The 9,150-nt window shown below is 43.9% G+C and overlaps 1 protein-coding gene across 1 annotated transcript in view; it reads right to left on the bottom strand.

The window, feature by feature from the left end:
• LOC106809576 (cytosolic purine 5'-nucleotidase-like) overlaps positions 1-9,150 on the bottom strand; it is a 54,558-nt gene that overhangs the window by 43,693 nt on the left and 1,715 nt on the right.

The raw sequence follows: 9,150 nt of genomic DNA, 5'->3' as shown, positions 1-9,150 counted from the left end.
ACATCACACGGAGAACAGCGAAGGACTTAATATAACATGTTTAACATAGTTAATTTTAGTAATAACCGCGACTGCGTGCGCATGCATGGCAGGTTTATGCTCAAAATCTATGAAAATAAACCGCGCACTGAAATTCACGAGCTGAGTGGCCATTTATGCAGGTTTAGTATCTATATATACACTTATATATGTGTATAATTATATAGTATATGTACTATATATACTATATGTGCTGTTATATATCCTGGGATGTCTATGAGTTATACACGTGCCTCCGTAGTGGAATAATTAGCTGTGGCATGTATACCAGATGTTTTAACAGCATATAACTGCGCTTAAATATACAATCAATCAGTGCTTTAGATATATATACACCGTCTGTTTCTCTAAAGAAGAAAATATCGTCACATTACTAGTCGTTTCAAAACGTAAATCATCCCAAAATAATTGTCGATGAAATTGAACTCGTTTGTTTTATGGTTTGAAGGATGGGCTGTCGTTTCTGTCTAAAGGAATTCTACTGGAGCGAGAAATCAAAGCTTAGCTCTACTTCCTACATGTTGGAAAGGTCACCGCGGGGTGAAGTCTGAGCGAATGCAATCAGTAACAAGAACTTGCTATTTCATGCTCCTTTGAATAAAATAATGAAAACAGAAAACCAGTAAACACGGCTCAGAGAATATCCTGCAAAACAAAACCTGCTTGTTGACCACCCTCAGTATATATATATATATATATATATATATATAATATATATATTATATATATACTATATATATATATTTCATGTTTCGGCTTACGGTAATTATTTCCACTACTGCCAATGTTGTCGGAGTCCTCGAGGAACAAATACTAAGGGACTTTTTGTACGGTTTTTTGAACAACTTTAGACAACCGACAGCCATAAGACATATCAAATAACACAAGCTATTGCATCAGGCGCGTTTTCCCATACGCCAAGACATAAAACTCAAAACTCATCATGCAGTAATCATATGTATGAACACTCTAATAATCTGTTGGATCTCTAAGGCTTACTGGGTTTCCACAAGATTAAAATTAAATGCGATGTAAGTATATGACAAAACTCGCACGCTATTGGATTTTAACAGCCTCATTATATCAGTGATAATGTTCTATATTCACGACTGGATGCCACACAAACTTAATTTCCATCGTTTTATTTTTCCCAACAGAAGCGTTAATGAAAATGTCAATGACACTGTAGCTCACCTTGGGTGTGATAGAAGAGGCTAGGGGGGATATATAAAGCAGCCAGATATATGGAGAACTACCATTATATAGCCATATCTCCACATTATATACTCTTGATAATCGATATATGCATAAGTTTTGACTGTGGAAAATAAATGTTTTCAGATATGAAAGTCTGACAACTTTGACGAGAGATGGTGCTACGCCTAAAATGATCGGGCCATTTTGGTTTTCGAATATCCGCAAATAAAAACAATAAAATATTCCAGGTCAAATTACTGTAATAAAGAATCCTAAAACACAATATTACAGCGTATATAATTAATGATTGTAGCAGTTGCTTAAAACCATTAGACAAATAAACGTAATAGGATGTTGTCAATCCTCTCCATAGGAGCATAACACACTGCCTGCTGGCCATTTTGAAACATGTCGGGCTCAGAACGGCTTTCCTGAATTATCGTTGGACCGTAGGCCCAATGTTTGAAGACGGACGGACGACACCCCATGGCAATAGCTCATCTTGACGATGTCAAGGCGAGCTAAAAACCACTGAGTGGTGTCCATCCGTCGTCACTCCATCTCAAAGCAAGAGCGTGAAATGTTTGGTAATTTTATAGTGTGAATGTGATGCGAGGTCGTGTATGTGGTTGGTCGGTAGCGTAGGGACTGAAGGCTACCTAGGGGCATGATTATCACAAACTCTCTGTTAGTCCAGCATATGACAGTTGCATGGGGATATGAAAATGATAGTCATTTAGGCTACCATGGTAGGGTGGTTATACAGTGAACGGGTTGGAAGAGAGGGAGCGTGGCTGGTAGGTGGGGTGGTTATAGAATGGATGGTTTGTGGAGAGAGCATGTTGGTAGGTTGGGTGGTTATAGAATGGATGGTTTGTGAAGAAGCGAGCATGATTGGTAGGTTGGGTGGTTATAGAATGGATGGGTTGTGAGGGAGAGAGCATGGTTGGTCGGTTGGGTGGTTATAGAACGGATGGTTTGTGGAGAGAGGATGGTTGGTAGGTTGGGTGGTTATAGAATGGATGGGTTGTGAGGGACAGAGGCTCACAGAGCGTGCGTGGTTGGTAGGTTGGGTGGTTATAGTGAATGGATGGTTTGTGTGAGAGGGAGCGTAGTTGGTAGGTGAGGTGGTTATAGAATGGATGGTTTGTGGGAGAGAGAGAGAGCGTAGTTGGTAGGTGGGATGGTTATAATATAGTGAATGGGCTGAGATGGAAGGAGAGATTGTGGTTGGTAGGTGGGGTGGTTATAGGGTGAATGGGTTGTGAAGGAGTGTGAGTGGTTGGTAGGTGGGGAATGGGTTGAGATAGAGGTAGTGGGCGTGGTTGGTAGGTGGGGAATGGGTTGAGATAGAGGTAGTGGGCGTGGTTGGTAGGTGGGGAATGTGTTGAGATAGAGGTAGTGGGCGTGGTTGGTAGGTGGGGAATGGGTTGAGATAGAGGTAGTGGACGTGGTTGGTAGGTGAGGTAGGTAACACACACGTACCTCCTGGTCGGGGAATGATCATCATCATCCATGTACTGGTCTAATCCTTTCCACAACATAAGTCCGGAGCAGGACCTCGCGAGAGATCGCACGTCCTCAGGTGACGTACACGTGTCAGACATCGTGGCCACCTGTACACACTCACCCAGCCACCCAGCGACAAGTTACCGTCTCGCTTCTCACTACGTAGCGTTCCTACGACGTGAAACAGTCGTAGAGCCTGGTCGGTCTACCATGCAGCCACACTATGGTCTCACGCCACCACCACCAGCACACACACGCGCCGTACACTGAACACGGACCTCCCCACAGCGTCAATAACAGCCGCCCGGCAACCAACACCCGCTACGTCCTCCGCACTCACTGTGCGCACGTTATATTAACTCTCTGCCACCAGACGTCTCGTGCGGACACTCATCCGCTAATGTAACGGTATTATAAACAGCAGCAGCCAACACGCTGCAGCCACTACTGATCGTCGGGCGAATGCGACGTGAGATGCAGGCGGCGCGTGCGTGTGCGCCTACTTATGCTCGCGTCGGTTAGCGCAGCAATATGCTGAGCGTGAGAGCGCGTGCGCGTACGCGCAATGTGCACCACTCAAAGATGCCTGCGCCGCCGGTGTTTAGTATATCCTCTCTACTTCTTACTTCTATACTGGAAGCTTCTATTATTTTTTAGCAAGTTCATCAGGTAGAACCTTGCAATGAAAGGGCAAAACTCCTTAATTGCGGATGGGTGAAAACGTCTAAAAAACTAGTCGGCCTTCGTACATTCCGTGGGGCAACGAAACTTTAGTTGGAGCTGGATGTAAATATAGGCACACACTGCCGGGGGGCAGCTATGCAGTTTTAGGTGCGAAGCGGAAAGAAATCACTACTAACTGCACAGATTTCGAGGCTGGGCGTTACGCGGCTAGCCTACTCTTCCCCCAGCATGGTCGACTCCTCCTGTACAGCACAGGGTCAAGAAACCCATCGTCGCGCGTCTCTCCATCGGCCTCATCGGCCAGTGCCGCCCATATGCAATGTAAGCGTTGGTTGAGGGAGGACAGGGCGCGTGCACTCGATCTTCATGTGGGTACGCGAGATTACGGTCACGATCGCATGAATATTATGCTAAGTATAGTTGACCAACTCGTGTGTGCCAATGATAACTCTAATATTCGCAGAGAGTATAGCTAAGACATGTTGTCTAAGGTGATCTATCGATTACGTTTAAAGGAATGTTTATTATTGGGACATGATTTCGGCATAGGCTTAAATCAGCCTCCCGACAGACGACATGATATTTGGCATTACTTCATATATTGACTAATCGTCACGGGTGCGTCAATTAAAGGTCTGGACATATTCCACACGGATTCAGTCGGTACGTCGGAGATCATTTGGCAATGAATATAGTTCCTCGAGTACTATAGACCGTCACACATGTCTTAGCTATACTCTCTGTGAATAATTGAGTTTATTGACGCACGATTATTCAATTTATTAGCAAATATATGGGTACCGTAATCTCCCGTACCGGCTTGAATATAGACACCCCCAGGGAGGAATGAACCCTCGTACTGCTACTGCCGCCACGCGACAGCCGCGCGTGCTGACGGTTTGCAGTGAGCGACAGGTCTGCAGTCCATCCCTAGCTGCCGCCCGCCACACTGACCGATCAATACTCCCTCCTAGTAATACGCCTGGCTCTGATGAACACTTGAACAACAATGCTCGCCGCACAATTTATTCGAACAATCGATACACATTGTGTTCGTGCCGTACGTTCGATATATGATATCGCCCCTCTGCTCTGGCTACGAGCCAATAACTTGCATGTACAACAACAACAACAAAGGCAACCACCGTTTAAAACAGATGAACCTTGGCCTCACCTTCACCCCGTTTCAGGGGTGACTCAGTGGCACCTAGAATTGGGGGGGGGGGGCTGCCTATTTAGTAAACAACATTTGCCTTTCCTTTGACCCTTACAGCAATAGAATGTGTGGTTCGTCTAGATACACACTGACTGGGCTTTTTTTCACTTTTCAAGTTTTTCTGCTGTTAGTATGGCAGTGGATGCCCTGTTTAGACCAGACTGAGTCTATAAATTATTGTTGTTGGTGTCACGTTTTTTATTGCTCATTTAGATAATTATCAAGGCGTACATTGCAAAGAAATAATAAGTACATAAGTAAAACCTGCAGCCAGATAATTACCAAGGGTTGAAAGACAAAAAACGCATGTTAAAAGTACACTTATTTACATTGGGGCCATTTAAATGTACCTTACATCAATTGTCAACAACCCAAGTCTATAGTGCCAACCTAGCTGATACACGAACACATTATAGGCTAGTAACATAATCAATGTCTTCCATGATTTTAACTCTTTACATTATATGATCATGAATTTTAAATAAACGTTCAATCTGCTACCCAGCTGAACGTTCAAGTTCAACCTACGTGTTTGGTGTCAGTCTATATTTAGACTATGATTTCACCGTTTTGGAATCACGCTGCAGCAGTAACCGGCTAATGATATGCAAACACCATGCATAGCTAGAGGAGCTGAGAGGGTCTATGTCCCCCGGGGTACTGCCGGAACGTACCCTGGGTACGGTGGGGTATACCGGAACGTACCCTGGTACTATCTAATATGCCGGACCGTACCTCGCCTACTCCACTAACGAGTCTAGGGAGTCGCCTACGCCTACTCCCTAACCCGAACCCTAACCCTAACCCTAACCCTAATCCTAACCCTAACCATATCAAATAGTGACCAGGGTACGTTCCGGTATACCGGACCGTACCCTGGGTACGTTCCGGCAGTACCCTGGGGGACATAGACCCTATGAGCGCTAGAGGACTAAGAAACTATCACACATGGACAGCTAGTCTCACAGATGCACGGGCCTTCATAGAGTACGTAATGACGAGAAATATTGTCAAGGAGAATCGACTTGTCAAGCTGAACGAAATATCACCCCCCCCCACCCCACCCACCCTCGTCTGGATGGTGTTGCCATGTCAATTTACAGTTTGTTTTCGTTTCGCAGCACTTGGTTGCTGGGCATTGTTTTTAGAACGTTTACTCGCAACAATAAATGGCCAGAGCTGTCTATCAATTACACCAGGGGGCGGGTGGATAGATCAATTCCATGCATTAGCGAATGATTAGCAAGTGATAAAACAGCAAAACCCAAAACAAAAATGAAAGTGTCAATGACACTGTAGCTCACCACAAAAAAGGACACAAAGAGTGAGAGTAAGAAAGAGTCCAGTTTTAATGAGCAACACTCGACGTCACATTAAGAACACGTTGCCATACCTGTATATTCAGCAATTAAGCAACTTTATCGAATACGCCAAAATGAATCCACCAATTTGTGAGACCCGAGATGCGCTATACCCCGCTTTGTAGGCGATGGCCTTGAAATAAATAGCTTAACTGCTGCGTTCCGACATTTGTAACACTTTCCACTCTCTAAATATAAGACGTTTATCGCCAGACGTGGAGAGGAAATGCCATATTTGATTAAAGATATTGTCAATGAAATCTCTGTAAAACGAACGCAGACGAGTGTGACACTCCGCGCAGTCAGACTGCTGGTTTATATATTGCTATATAGGATTGCACCAAACACTACATCATTTGCATATTTTTTCTTTAGCATATCCAAAACTCCCTAGCCCTTATTCATTCACATACCAAAAATGAGCAAAATCCGCTTAACCTGACACACACATAATGCAATTCCTCATTTTTAGCCAAAAAACTTGCCGGGCTCGAAAGTGCGTCGACTGCGCTTGCTTCAAAATGAGGTACGCTTCCATATGGTATGCATAGCAGGTAATCAAACTAAACACCCCAATTTTCAAAAGCATGTGGGTCAAACGTTCCTGATTATCCGTTGACCGGAAAATCCAAATTTTGCACAGGACGGATTCGGACAGACCGGACGGAACGTACGACGGACCACGCCGGCCATGCAATAGCTCAACTTGACCGAGTCAAGCGTGAGCTACATGACTTCAATTAAACAATCATGTAGCTTCACCTCCTGCAATGACACTAATCTGACCACCAGCTTACACCCGAGAGTAGTTGGAAGACTCAGGATTTATAAGCTTGTCACTCAGAAGCTGTGACAGCACTACTAAACGCACCAAATATAAACCTTGAGCGTGCTGAACCGTTATACGGAGGTTGCTAGCAACCAGTAAGCGTCCGACAAATTGTTCCACCGTTGCACACTATCGTCTCTAGAAAAATCCCTTTTTTCCTGCAGTTTTTTTCCCCCAGCCACATACATTCGCCACTAGAGTGCAACTAATTCGCACTTATGCACGCAAGTCCCTAGCATCCCTCGTGGACGCTAGCCAAAGCATTAGAAGTAAAATTGGTCTTGTTGTGTATTCGTGACATTCCGTCAGGTGGCGTAGCCACAGCTAGAGCGGTTGGTTATTTTTGTCTTTGAAATGTGATCCGACTACTTTGTAGAAATTCGCGTCATAGAGCTGGCAAAAGTTTCAAGCGGGGCATAGAGCATGAATCTGTAGTTATTTAACATGAATAAAGTGTATGTTGTGTAAGCGCAGTAACAGTGTGAGTATTTTTAATTAATTTCTGTTCGATGCTTATTCAGGCCTGCCGCCTATGAACGCCCTCTACTGTTGTTCAACACCTATAACGCAGCCACAAGTCACAACCGTAGCTACAGGTGGAGCCACCTGTAAACTCCCTCCATGTGCAATGTTAGTGTTAAATAAATTATACAGAACTCCATAAGCAATCACTCACAGTCAATCAATCATCATTCATCATGTATGCATTCACCTGTGCACGGTTTTACAGCATAGTTACTGTAGCGCTGAACTGTACAACGCAACCATCCACGCTTTCACGTGCGCATATAGGAGTACTACAATCCATGACAAATAATGGAACACTATAGCCTACTTTCCGCCTCCAAACAGGGGAGTGGTGATCAAGGTGCTCGTGTTCTGGTTCCTGCCAGGATAAACTCGCACTGTAGATTTAACAGCGATTAAATCTTCACGCTGTCACTCACTTCTCACAGCCCTTAGAAAGTGTATTTCGCAATTGAAAAAGCGGTTTATATATGTCGTTGAATACGCCCGTATTAGTGTAATAGCATGTGGGTGGCAGTCGCATTGTGAAACGTGACTGTTCCCAGAGCTAATACCTAACGACTGCTTCATACAGCATACGTTGGGCATAGACAGTAAACTTAAACAGTGCATCAGATATGCAGGCTACAAAAAACAATACCAGGTACCTAAAACTCAAGCTTTCCTCGGCAGTGAATGTTATTGAACTCTTTAGCTGGGAACCCTACCTCACAGCCTTGCAACAACGGTTAAATAAACATCTACCACACATTAGACGCGACAATGTCGTTACCCCATATATATAATACGTGTCTCGGTTTTTTTTTACCAGGATTTATTAGAACTCATTCTCAAAGCCTTGCAGCAATGCAAACCTGTCATTCCTATGAGACCAAGAGAGAAGGTGCTTGCATAAATTATTAATTGAGGACCAATAATTTACATTTTAATGAGCATTTTTAGCGGTAACAGATGGAAATGCTTTCCGACTAGAATGAAGCTATTTTCTGAGTAGAATGAAGATACTTTCAGAAGATTCCATCAATAGTCATCCTAGAACTCACCTCGATTATTTGCCCGGCCCATGAAGCCAGGGTTCACACAGATAGATCTACACACTCTGACCACACCCATCATCACTCAATCATGCATTACCCTGCAGTAAAATGCCGTTTTGCGGTGAACCTTGCGGTAGGGTCTCTATATACAGTTATTTGCAGTTTCTATATATGCCTGTCATCATTGGGCAATCTTCATAATATGCGATATAAATCAGCCACTACAGAAATTTATTTTTGGAATTTGAACTTCTCCAAACTATATTAGGTAATATAAAATATTATACTACATATTATGCCAAGGTATATATATGCCCATCTATAATCAACTTCATGCCCTTCCTTCTTCCCTGATTCAAAGCCTCACTTGTTCCACCAAGCATCAGTGTAGCGAACACCTACTGCCCACACAGGACGCACCTGATATATGTGACAGGTGCACATTGGTGCTCTCTATGGTGAAACAGCCAACCGGGCGAGGTTGCCTGAAATCAAACACTCTTCGAATGACATGCATAGAAACAGCTGCTGCACAGTCAGTGAACTGTGGGATGCAGCTACAGATTTTGCGCTCAACGTTGACAAAGAGAATGATAAACTGTACCAACTGCTGAGGAAATACAGTCAAACTTGTATATAAAGGTCATGCAAGGGCAAATGTCAAAAATCTCCTTTATGGAAGCAGAGTTCTCCAAGCTTTTTCATTATAGCATGGCGGGTGCTGCCTTTACGGTCCTAGTTGCAAATCGC

Source organism: Priapulus caudatus, unplaced genomic scaffold (assembly GCF_000485595.1).
Source record: "Priapulus caudatus unplaced genomic scaffold, Priapulus_caudatus-5.0.1 Scaffold365, whole genome shotgun sequence".
Classification (NCBI taxonomy): Eukaryota; Metazoa; Priapulida; class Priapulimorpha; order Priapulimorphida; family Priapulidae; genus Priapulus; species Priapulus caudatus.
This window is presented reverse-complemented; position numbering and strand designations above follow the sequence as displayed.